Source organism: Peromyscus leucopus, chromosome 4 (assembly GCF_004664715.2).
Source record: "Peromyscus leucopus breed LL Stock chromosome 4, UCI_PerLeu_2.1, whole genome shotgun sequence".
NCBI classification, from domain to species: domain Eukaryota; kingdom Metazoa; phylum Chordata; class Mammalia; order Rodentia; family Cricetidae; genus Peromyscus; species Peromyscus leucopus.
This window is the reverse complement of record NC_051066.1, coordinates 30,957,858-30,971,450: the sequence shown is the minus strand read 5'-3', so window position 1 is coordinate 30,971,450 and position 13,593 is coordinate 30,957,858. Positions and strand designations below refer to the sequence as shown.

The following is a 13,593-nucleotide window of genomic DNA, read 5'->3' as shown; positions in this document are numbered from 1 at the left end:
GAAGGAAGATGCAGCCTTGAGAGAGGAAGTATTACATCACTGGGGTGGCCTTTGGGAGTTTAAAACCTTGGCCCATTTCCAGTTTGACATCTGCCGTGTGTTTGTGGTTGAGAATATGAGCTCTCAGCATTCTGCTCCTGCCACCGTGCCTGCCACTCACTGCCCTGACTCCACATCTTGACGGACTCTTATCTCTCTGGAACTGTAAAACAAAACAAACTCTTTCTTCCATGAGTTGCTTTTAATCACAGTGTTTTATCACAGCAACAAAAAAGTAACTAATACATACTCTGAGCCATGTGACTGATAGTAAGAAGTAAACTGAGATGAGGTCAAATCAGAGTTAAGCAGATCTTTATTTCTCACACTTCTGAAGGCTGTGAAATTCAAACTTAAGGTAGCGTCAGGTTTAATGCCTGGTGAGGTTCACTTTCTGATTTGTGTGTGGTGTCTTCTCTCTATGTCCTCACACGGCACAGCAGGAAAGGCAGTTCTGTAGGACTGCCTTAGTTAGGGTTTCTCTACGGCTGTGAAAAGACACCATGACCATTGCAACTCTTATAAAGGAAACATGTAATTGGGGTGGCTCACTTACAGTTTCAGAGGTTCAGTCCATTATCATCAGGATGAGGAGCTTGGTGGCCTGCAGGCAGATGTGGTGCAGGAGCTGAGAGGCCTGCAGGCAGATGAGGTGCGGGAGCTGAGAGTGCTACATCTTACAGGCAACAGGAAGTCAACTGACTGTCACAATGAGGGAAGATTGAACAAAATAGACCTCAAAGCCTGTCTCCACAGTGACACACTTCCTCCAATAAGGCCACACCTCCTAATAGTGCCACTCCTTTTGGGGGTCATTTTCTTTGAAGTCACCACAGGGACCCTCTTTTACAAGAGTACTAACACAATCCATGATTGCTTGTGGCTCTCATGGCCTAACAATCTTCTAAACCTTGCCTCTTAACACCATTGCATTAGGGTTAGGTCTCAATATACAAATTCCAGAGTACAAATACATCCAGACCATCTGTCTTAGTTTGGGTTTTTATTGCTGTGAAGAGACACCATAACCATAGCAACTCTTACAAAGAAAACATTTAATTGAGGGTGACCAGCTTAAAATTTCAGAGATTCAGTCCACCTATGGTCAATGACGGGGAGCATTACAGCAGGTAGACAGATGTGATGCTGGAGCTGAGAGTCCTACATCTTGACTCAGAAGCAACAGGAAGTTGACTGATGTCACACTGAGTGAAGCTTGAGAAAAGAACCTCAAATCCTGCCCCCACAGTGACACACTTCCAACAGAAGGTGTGGCCCAGATTAAAAGTGTGCCCTCCAGCCTCAAGGCCAGGATTAAAGGCTAAAGGCATGTGTCATCCAGCCTCCTCCAGCAAGGCCACACCTCCTAGTAGTGCCACCCCTATGAGCTTATGGGAACCAATTACATTCAAACTATCACACCACCTCTTTCAGGAAAGCCTTTTCTGACTATGCCAATTCATGCTGATTATTCCTTGCTCTGAACTTCTACTGCATCCTTAATATTCATCAATTTAGTCTTTTATTGATTTGTATTGACTTGAACTTTTAATTCCTCTTGGCCCTTGGGCTGCAAAGTCATTGAGGCAAGGATGTTATTTTCTTACACAGTGTAGCATTTTTCCAAGAACTCAGAAATTGCCTGACGATTTGCTTACTTGACTGAAGCCATACCATAAACTCTTCCCATTATCCAAAAGGGAAGAGGACCTTCATAATTCTACATAAAATGTGATCTCTCAGGGAGAGTAAACAGACAGTTCTGTACTTCCTATAATTCGATCAGCCATGTAAGAATAGAAAAGCAGCAGCCATGCAGACCAAATCCTCGTTGCAAACACAGGCAAAAGCCCTACTTCCCTGCCTCCCACAGAGAAGACAATCAGACTGAAAATGATTGATTAGTGGGGAACTAATTAGAGGAGAAGCTTCTTTAACATGCTCACTAAGCAAAGAATATGTTTAATTAGTGTGGGAAGATTTAGCATGCCATTGAAATAGATGTTCTGGTCACTCATTCCAACTAATTGGGTATAGAGTAAATTTTGTTTCCTAAGTGATGTTAGAGGACACTTTTCAAAAGAAATCACTCTAATTGTGACTTTGACACAGAGAGCAGAGCAACCTCATAGTAAAGATTTTCTTTGGAGCTAAGAATGTAGGTCAGAGATAGTGCACTTGTCCAGCATATACAAAGCCTTGGATTTGATCCCCAACACAGCAAAAGAAAAAAATATATTATCTTTAGCTCATTAATGAGGTAAGAGAAAGATGCTGCCATCGTTCAAAGAAGAATCCAAGAGAACAAACATATAAAAATGGAGGCAAAGATAATTGAGTTTCTAAAGGGGAAGACAGTCCATGGAGTCTCTTAAGCAGGAGCGCACCTGAAGGGCAAGCATTATTAGACTGGTGTCAGTTACCCTTACAATTCAGAGTTGTAAAATGGCTCCCATCATCTCAGAATCGACAGTATTTTATAAACTCCCAACAGTTACAAGGAATCATCCTGCCCAGAGTGCTGTCTTGTCGTGGGTGGCCACTTATTCCTGACTTCTTTTCCTAGTTTACTTCTCTGTTGCTGTGACGAAAACCACACCAGAAGCAACTGAGTGAGGAAAGGGCTGTTACATCTCACAGATTAGAGTCCATTGTCCAGGGAACCAGGGGAGGCACTCGCCAGCAAAGGTAGAGGCCGAGCAGGCAAGAGGGAAGGCCAAGCAAGCAAAAGTGAGTATTCTTCCCTCTGCCATGTTCTTCGGATCGGGGCTGCTAGCAGAAAATGCTCCCCATACTCTCGGTGGATCTTCCCATGTCAATCACAGCAGCCAGGACATTTCTAAGAACTGGCATCAACTGGTGAGGATCCCAACTCAGGTGATTCTAATTTGTAACAAGTTAACATTATAGCCAACTACCACTTCTTTTTTTTATCAGCTACACCTGGCAGGCCACCACAAACAACAGTAAAACCTCCTGAAGTGCTGGCTCTCTTCTCAGGGAGCCTACTGATCATAATATCTCATAATTATCTCATAATAAACTCTTGAATGCTTGTAACCTGTTTTCTATTATACTCATCTCAAATGTTGACAATTAGATCATTTGATGAGTCACTTCTATGAGTATTTTCTTAATTTTGATTTTGTCCCACTTAATATTACTATTACACTTTCTTTGCATTTTGTATTTTACTTACACCATTTGTCAAGTCAAGTTCTCATGAAATACAATTACTCAAATTAATAAACTTTCTCTTCTGTTTCATTATCTCTTTAAATGTTTTATATTCTAAATAAAATCCCTCAAGATGTAAGTTTAACCTATACTTAAGCTAATGTTCAAATGTCATTTTTTTTCAGGTTTCTATTCTTAAACAAATGTTTATATTCTATTTGTAAATATATAGTCCCAATTCTTGGATATACTTATAATGTTACATCCATTCAGTTTTCATTGTCATTCAATTGTAGGATTTTAAATATAGCTGTTCATAAAGTATTAGAAACTAAAACTATGTATTGGGAAAAACTGAAAGATGAAGAAACCTAGAAAGCATATTGTGGTAGTTTGAATGTAATTACACCCATAAGCTCATAGAAAGTGGCCTTACTACATGTGGCCTTGTTAGAATAGTTATGGCCTTGATGGAGGAAGTGTATCACAGTGGAGTCGGGCTTTGAGAGCTCATATATGCTCAATCCAAGCCCAGTGGCTTAGTGGCTCAAGATGTAGCCAATACCATGTCTGCCTGCACACCACTATGTCCCACCACAATGATAATAAACTAAACCTCTGAAAATGCAAGCCACCCCAATTAAATATTTTTTATTTATAAGAGTTTCTGTGGTCATGGTGTCTCTTCACAGAAATAGAAACCCTAATAAGACACACATTTTGATAATTTTTCTTTGTGCTGTTATTTATCATAGATCAGATCTTAGATCTAACTAATTGACTCTGAGAACCAATGTCAATTTAAAGATGGGAGAATAAATCCAGATGTTAGTACATGGAGAGAAGAAAATCTTGCTTTTTTTAATCAGATGATTTCTCCTTCTATCCTCACTCATAAGTTTTGGCTATTAATATTTTGATTTGCTCCCCAGCTTAAGGAAACTCACTGGAGTTTAACTAACCTTACTATCTTGCAATTCAGCACTCTTGAATAATCAATTGTCTCTTCATCTCAGAAATCATGGTATAGTGTTTGCTTCAGCAGTACATATATTAAAGTTGGAGTGATACAAAAAAGATTAGCATGGTGCTTGCTCAAGGATGACATGCAAATTTGTGAAGCATTTATATTCCATATTTTTCAGTACACTGGGAAAAAGGCATTTAATAGCTAGATACTGATTTTCATATCATTCTCATAAATTCTAATCTTTAATTGGAGTAGAAACTTTTAATTATCACATGAAGATACTGATTGAAAATTTTATGAAGTGGTTGATGACACATATAGCTTTTATATCTAGGAGTCAGGAACCCAAAAGATCTGAAAAGCCCCAGTTTCACACCTTAAGTCATGGCAGTGGCTGCGTTTGGCATACAGAATTAGGGATTCTAATTCTGGATACAGAATTGTGGGTTCTGTTCCTCCTCTGGCCTTACCTAATTATGAAACCTTTGAGACAACAGTTCTCTCATCTTACATGAACTCAGTCTAGTAAGTTCCAGATCTAGAAGCTTCCATCTGAAGTCTGCTCCCTACCTGCTCCTGAAAACAGACCAACTTTGTGCACATCATTCTAAAGGAGTCGGACAGAACTCAGCAAAATCCCCTTACAATGGGAAATGCTTTGGTGACCTGTGCAGGAGGTTTTAAGTGTTCAAATTATTATTCCACTGTTTCATTCTTACCTCTTCATATTCCCCTAGCCACCAGCAGGCTTCCCACTAGTCATTATCCTGGAGATGGCAGCATTGCTGCGCACTAACCGCCTCTTGAATGGCTGTCATACTTACTTCAGATGCATTTACTTGCCAGATCAAGCACAGCATTTGAACTATTGGGTTCAATGAACTGCACCAATTATTGAAAAGGATTAAATGAATGAATGGGCCATTACTCTCACAAGCAGCCTGAGTTAGTCATTAAGACTAAGTGATTAAAAACTCAAGAGGCCTAATGTAAAGTTGAAGAACAATTTTAAGACATTTAATATGCAGTAATATATCCATTATGAAAACCTAGCTAACCAGAATCCTTAATAAACTTATCAGAAATTATGCAGATGGTAAAGAGATATGCTAAAATTAGTCAAAACACTTACACATTACAGGTATCTGTCCAATGTAGTGCTTACAACTCTGAAAAGTATAGATGTGTAAATCATGATTCTTATATTTAATTTGCTTATAATTTAATTGGAAGACAAAAATCACATCTATGAAATGATCTGGAAGTAGAGTGTTAAATTTTATATAATTGGTTATAAAAACAGATAGTTGAATTGTTTTAATACTCTATAACCCAAGCGTGATCAAGGAAATGCACTTCCTTTTTACTGTTTTTTATTTTAATACTATTGTGGGGGACTTCATAAAACACAACATCTATATTACTTCTGCTCCTCCTTTTCCTCCCTCAGCTCCTCCTATATGCCCCCTTTAAAATTATGATCTCTTCTTTAATTATTGTTTCATATATATATATGTATATATGTATATGCACATGAATACATAACCTACTACATCCATTTAGCTTTGCTCATATTATATGCATCCAGTGCTGGGCACTTGGAATTGAACAGCCAATGCAGTTTCTTCATCCCTAGGAGAAACTGATTCTCCCTCTATCAGTAACCATTGACCCTAAGTAGCTCTTCACTAGGGATGGGGACCATGTGGAATTTCCCCTATCCACATTGGTAGGTCAAGTATTGTTGTCATTATGCTGGTCTTATTCAGGCAACTACATTATTGAAAATTCATGGATATATTTTCTCCATCATGTCAGGAGACATTATCTAACAGCACATGTCCTGGGCCTCTGGACCTTACAATCTTTCTGCCCCCTTTTCCATGATGTTCCCAGAGCATTACACAGAGAGGTTGTGTTGCAGATGTATCAGTTGGGGTTAGACACTTCAGTCACTTATTCTCTGTGTTTTGATCAGTTGTGGATCTCGATAATAGTCCCCATCTGTTGAAAAAAAAAAAAAGAAGCTTCTTTGATGAGAGGTTAGAGCTATACTTACCTCTGGACATATGTGTTTAGAATACAGTTAGAAGTTATGTTGCCTTAGAAAAATGGGACTAGTAGGTTCTTCTCTAGGTTCCATGCCCTCTCCAGCCATGGGTAGTTAGCTAAGTTTATACTACCAGGTATGAATTCCCTCCTTTTGAGCATGGCTTAAGTCCAGTTAGGTGGCTGTTGGTTATCCTCAAGATAAGAGTACCACTATTGTACCATCAGAAATATCTTGCTGTGCTGGCTGGTCTTATGTTAACTTGACACACAAACTAGAGTTATCTGAAATGAGAAACCTTGTTTTAGGAAATGTCTCATAAGATCTGGCTGTAAGGCATTTTTTGATTAGTGATAATGGGGGAGGTCCCAGTCCATGGTGGGTGGTGCCATCCTTGAGTTGGTGGCCCTGGGTTCTATAAGAAAGCAGGCTGAACAAACCATGGGAAGCAAGCCAATAAGCAGCCCCCCTCCATAGCCTCTGCATCAGTTTCTGCCTCCAGTTTCTGCCCTGTTTGAGTTCCTGTCAGGACTTCCTTTAATGATGAACAATATGTAAGTGTAAGCCAAATAAACCCTTTCTTCCCCAACTTGCTTTCTGGTCTCAGAGTTTTCAGTGCAGCAACAGAAATCTTAACTAAGACACTTGCCAAGCCAGTCATTGTGGTTTCTCAGTTCTTGTTGCAGGCTATACCACTGGATAGAACTACTGATGGCTTTTCTCTCTTAGCAGCCTTCATAGTGCCTTTGGCTACCATGAGAGTTAGTCCTCAGAGGAGACTTTCAGATCAGATCCAGTATCGTTCCATCAAGTCCTGTTGCAAAGTATGTATTCCAATAGGGTCTTATCCTCAAGTTCTGGGAACTTTTGCCCAGAAATTCTTGACTAATAGAAACTTTGATGTTGTGGGTTCAATAATGACTCAGTGTTATTGCTTTACATCCTATACTACATGATTTTGTTTTTTGTAGCAGGTGGAGGCTACTACAGAGATCTACTACTAATCAAAATACAGAGAACTGACCATGGGGTGCCCATCCCCAATTGTAACATTTATATTGCAACCCTTATATCTTAAGCTCAAAAATCATTGCAGAAAGGGGGAAGAAAAGATTTTAAGAGCCAGAGGACCTGAACATCTGCTACTAGATAGTGTCTCCTAGACATGAATAGGATGCTGCACCATGAAACATCAGCCATGTAATTGCCTATACAAGACTTGAATAATGACAACAGTCAACATGTGCTGGGAAAAGCAGGCCCTGCACCTCACCTGGGCAACTCAGTAGAGCTGACCCTACTTGTGATAGAGAAGGTGAGCAGACTCTGGGGGCATAAATGTGGGAAAGCTAACCCCACTTCTCATCTGTCAAGCAGCATGGGTGGGGAAGAGATGCCCCTTCTTGCCTCTCACCCCTCAATCCCTACAGCACTCAGAAGAGCAGGCCCTGCACCACCTCACCTGGGCACCCTACTAGTGCTGACCCTGTTGGTGGGGGCACAAGTGAGCCAGTCCTAAGGTTGTGAGAGTGGGACAGCTGGCCCTGCACCCCTTGTCTGCCATGTGGTGATGAGGAAAAGGGAATGATACCTTCCCCCCTCCCATCCCTTGCCATCTGTGGTAGATGAGAGAAATGAACCTGCCCCGCACCAGATGCAGAACTAGGGAGAGTGAGCCCTGCACCTCAATTAGGCAACATAGTAGAGTTGACCCCATTGATGGAGGTGTGGGTGAGCTGGACCTGAAAATGTGAGTGTGAGCGACCGAGCCCCACACCTCGTCTACCATATTGTGGCCCATCAAGGCCTGTGGTAGGTGGGAGAGCTGCCCCTGTGATCGCTAGAGTAAGAAAGCTGGCCCTGCCTCTCACCAACTGCAGTTCTAGGTAAAGTGGCCCTCACATCTCCACTAGGCAACAAGGTAGGGCTGGCCGTGGTGGTGTCCCCGAGGACATGAAAGCAGGATAATCAGCCCTTACCCCTGCTGGTTACTACCCAGAGCAAGCTAGCCAGGGCAGTACTGCAGAGCTCACCCTGATGTTGAGGATGAAGGAGAGCTGATGGACTGACCAGCCCAGCAACCACCCAGACCCAGAACCAGAGCTATGAGTTGGCCCATCCCATTATCTACCCCACCTTTGATCTGCTGGAGCATGTGAAGGAGATGGTCCATGTTGCAGACCCAAAGTTACAGCATCTCCATGACATAGGACGACAACAAGATATCCAAGAGGAGCCCCAATGAGGGCCCAGTATTGATGATGTAGCAAAAACCAGAGACCTCAAACCGGACCAATGACTCATTGCAATGAACACTTGAAAGTAACAATATATGGACTAAAGGACTGTGTGACTCACTGTGTCCCACTACAGCTTCCACAACAAGATTTTTCTTTTTCCCTTTTCTTTTAAATTTTATCTTGTTTTATCCTGAGAAGCTGCTGCAAGGGTAGAGAGCAAATGGTAAAGGATGGAGAGATGAGAGAGGTTGAGGTGCATAATGTGAAATTCACAAAGAATCAATAAAAAACTAAATTTGAAAAAAAAAAAGAAGCAAAGTGCAAATATAGCAAGTTCAGCATATTATCATTAATTCTGTAATATAATTTTCAGGTAGGCATTATTCTAGACTCACTAGATAGATTATCCTCAGAAATTGGATCAATGAGTTCTAATCAAAGATTGCATAAATATATTTATTTGTGTTAACTCCCAAAATACCATTAACGTAATAGCAAAAGAGGGTTTTGTTTGTGGTTTTCTGGTGGATTTGTCTAGAAGAGAGAGGGAGAGGCATTGTAATAAAATTGTGGAAACTGGGATGGTGGTAGACAGTAACCATCAGAGCATCATAGGGACAGGTGACTTTTAAAAGAGTACAGAAAGGCCACCCAGTTTATCTAACCAACTTTAAAGCATCTTAGGGCTGAGGCATCGGGAATCACTGAGCATGGGATGAAAGTGGAGCTAAGGTCATAAAGACAACTGCAGATCCTGTTTCAGAACAACTCTCACCAGGTGTACAACTTTCTCCTGGACTGGAGACCGGAAGTTCCCTCTGTGAGGAAGTAAAGAAAGCTTTGGACTGGTTGGTAAAGCCAGGCAGAATCAGAGAAGAGCACAGAAGGGAAACCAAGGTGAGCAACTTGGAGTTATGACTCCATACTGAGATACCTGGTCCTCTTCTCTCATTTAGATCTAGAATACTGGCAAACAAGCCTACCTACAGGCAAGAGAACTTGACTAATTAACAGAAGTCTGAAAATACTTATATTACTTATAATGGGATTTTTCTAAAGACCTAGTCCAGGCAGATTACACTACATACAGTGAAATTACAATTAACAACACACACACACACACACACACACACACACACACACACACAATTATGGGTAATTGAACAAGTCTACGAATTTGGAATATACTAGTATATTTACAATGTTGTACCACTCCTGCCAGAAATATCAAATCCAAGAAATTTGCTTCACTGTGAAAATAAACCTGTACCTTCTAGCCACCCTATGCCCTTGTTCTCTTGGAACTATTGATCTACTCTATGTCTCTAGAGTTGTCTATTCTGGATGTATTTATGTAAGTGTAATCATACAATTTTTTAAAGTTATATTCTCTTCCACCTGGCTTCCTTTGCTTAAGATCACCATTTTTAAGGTAACGAACATTGTAGCCATTTTCTTTCCTTTGCAATATTTACTACTTGTTATTCATTATGAAGAGGAAATCACTATTGCCCACTTTGGGGGAAAAATCATAACAAAAAGAACAAGAGCAAGCAAAGCACAAAGTAATTTTCATAAAACCAGACTGTCCAACACTAAAGAAAAGAAACAAAACTCTTACAGGAAGATTCAGGTAGAAACGGGGAAGCATTATAAGAGTGCAGTGTTATTTGGAAAAGAAACATTTAAATTATTTTAACTTGAAATTCTTCAACACAATGGGGAAAGGTAAAAACCCTGACTGGAATTTTGAAAGATAAATTGGTAATATCTTCCCAAATACAGGGCAAAAAAGACAAAGATGATACAAACCAACTCATGTGACCACTCATGGACCATGGCATGTGTGTGACCGTGTGTGTGTGTGTGTGTGTGTGTGTGTGTGTGTGTGTGTGCGTGCGTGCGTGCGCGCGCGCGCGCGCACATGCACAAATAAATAAATGAAATGTGGTTAAAAATTAAAAACAATTCTCAATTCTCATTGTATGGGGTACTGTGTCATATAAGGACATTTTCCTACACGTATATATTGTATATCAGGTGCATTCCCCTCACCCCCATTCTGCTCATCTTTCTCCCCTCCACTCATCCCTTTGTTCTCCCAGGCAGTTTTGTATCTACTTTCCTTGTATGTATACTTAGATGACTTCATGCATCTGTGTAAAATATATGATCACAAATTAAAAGAATCTAGAAGTGACTAATACCATACAAATATGTTATGTTTGTCTTTCTAAAACTATCTCACTCTGCTTAATATCATTGTCTGCATTTGTAAACATTTTCCTGAAAATGATGTCACTTTCTTTTTTATAGGTAAAAAAAAAATCCTTTGTGTATACACACCACATTTTCTTTATTCGGGTGTTGTTGGACACATGAGTTGGTTCCGTAGCTTAACCATTGTGAAGAGTGCTTTGACAAACAGTGACGTGCAAGCATGTCTGTGATACATTGTCTTGGAGTTCTTTGGGTGAATACCCTGGAGTGGAATATCTGGGCCATATGGTAGATCTACTTTTAGCTTTTGAGAAACCTCCATAGTTCCTTTCATAGTGTTCAGAGTAGTTCACACCTCAACCAGTAATATTTTGTCTCTATCAAATGTACAGAGTTTGTATTTCCATGAGTGCAGGTCAAGGGGTGAATTTGGGAATTTCTCCACTCTGTGAGTCGCAGAGATGAACTCAGGTCTTGGCAGCAGTCTTTACCTGCTGAGGAATCTCGAGAACTTCTACAGTGAGAATTTAATACAAAATTTTGTGAGAGAAAAAACCTGCCTTAGCAGTCAGGCTATGCTCCAGGTTATTCAGAATTCTCATCAGTGTGGTTTTGTGGCCTTCCTCGGTGGATAATCTTTTGAGGAGTGAAATATGGTTTACTTAGAATTTAGGAAAAGTTTCACAAAATGCAAAAAGTTTAAATCTTTTAGTACAATTTATAACAATTTGATTGAATGAAAGCATCATGGTGAATACAGAGATTCATTTGATAAGTCATGATTTCTGTTCATCAAAAACATTCACATTCATACAATAGGAAAAGAATGCTTCCTGAAACTGTAAAAGGGTCCTCTGAAAAGCCACCATGAATGCCATACAAATGATAAAATATTGCAAATATTAATGTCAGACTTAGACAAGGATACTTGCCATCGCCAATACCTAGTATGGAATAAGATGCAAATAAATTTGATCCAACGTATGAGTATACACCCTAGCATTTGCAAATGAGCACCAGGAAACATGTACAAGGATATTCCATTGAACAGTTTTTAAATAACTTTTATAAATTAGAACAATGGGGAAATTAGTTGCAGTACATTTACAATACTACACACCAGTTAAAATATATGATCAAGGAGCATCTGTACCAACATGGGTACATTTCAAATGCATGATGCATAATTAAAAATAAAGCAATTTGGGGTTTGTGGTAGTTTGATTTACCCCCATAATCCCATAATCACATACTCTCATAGGGAATGGCACTATTAGGAGATGTGTCTTTGTTGGAATGGGTATGGCCTTTCTGGAGGAAGTGTGTTACTGTGGGGGCAGGCTTTGAGGTTTCATATGCACAGGATATTGCTAACTGTATCAATGGACTTTCTGTTGCCTCTGAATCAAGATATAAGAACTCTCAGTTCCAACACCATATCTGCCTGCATGCTGCCATGCTCCCTGCCATGATGGACTGAACCTCTTAACTGAAAGCAACCCACCACAATTAAATATTTCCTTTATAAAGAGTTGCTGTGTCATGGTGTCTCTTTGTAGCAATAGAAACCTATGACAGGGCTAGATGTCTTGTGGTTTAAAAGGTGTGCTACCAGGAGACCACTTCCTAAATATAATAACAGTAGCTCAAACACTGAGAGTAACAATTAATAAATGGGACCTCTTGAAACTGAGAAGTTTCTGTAAGGCAAAGGACACAGTAAATAAGACAAAACAGCAGCCTACAGAATGGGAAAAGATCTTCACCAATCCCACATCTGGCAGAGAGCTGATCTCCAAAATATATAAAGAACTCAAGAAACGAGGCAGCAAAATACCAAATAATTCAATTTTAAAATTGGGGTACAGCTCTAAACAGAGAGTTCTCAACAGAAGAATCTCAAATGGCCAAAAGACACTTAAAGAATTGCTCAGCATCCTTAGTCATTAGGGAAATGCAAATCAAAACAACTCTGAGATACCATCTTATACCCATCAGAATGGATAAGATCAAAAACACTAATGACAGCCTAGGTTGGAGAAGATATGGAGTAAGGGGAACACTCCTCCATTGCTAAGGGGAACACTCCTCCATTGCTGTTAGGAGTGCAAACTTGTACAACCACTCTGAAAATCAGTATGGCCGTTTCTCAGAAAACTGGGAATCAATCTACCTCATGATACAGCAATACCACTTTTGGGTATATACCCAAAGGATGCTCAATCATACCACAAGGACATTTGCTCAATTATGCTCATAGCAGCATTATTTGTAATAGCCAGAACCTGGAAACAACCTAGATGCCCCTCAACCAAAGAGTGGATAAAGAAAATGTGATACATTTACACAATGGTATTACTCCACTGTTAAAAAAAATTACATCATGAAATTTGCAGGCAAATGGATGGAACTAGAAAAAGCCATCCTGAGTGAGGTAACCCAGACCCAGAAAGGCAAACATGGTATGTACTCATTCATAAGTGGATTTTAGATATTAAAGCAAAGGATAACCAGGAAAGCTAGATAAAAAGGAAGACCCTAAGAGAGACATGCATGGATCCCCCTAGGAAGGGAAAATAGATAAGTTCTTGGTAGTTATGCATTCAATACTTGAACATTTCGGTTAAACTAAATATTTCATTAGATTGTTCCTAAATTCACTTAAGAAAGCATGGAATGAAAAGGATGAGTCCTGAGTTCAAATTTCCAGTTTAAGGTCAGCACAAATGGCCTGGAAGTCTCTACTTATACTTGAAAGAAATATTTAGTCTCTATACCTACCAGGATGAGATACTGGAAAACTGAACCTAGGGTTTCATTCTGCTGAATAAAAAGAAAACTGAATTCATGCCAGGCAGTGGTGGCGCATGCCTTTAATCCCAGCACTTGGGAGGCAG

The 13,593-nt window shown here is 39.9% G+C and overlaps 1 non-coding gene across 1 annotated transcript; it reads left to right on the top strand.

The window, feature by feature from the left end:
* Window positions 1-4,247: 4,247 nt before the first annotated feature.
* LOC114705563 lies at window positions 4,248-4,358 on the top strand. Its single transcript, XR_003736413.1, has one exon. It is a non-coding gene; the product is annotated as a U6 spliceosomal RNA (small nuclear RNA).
* The last annotated feature ends 9,235 nt before the right edge of the window (window positions 4,359-13,593 follow it).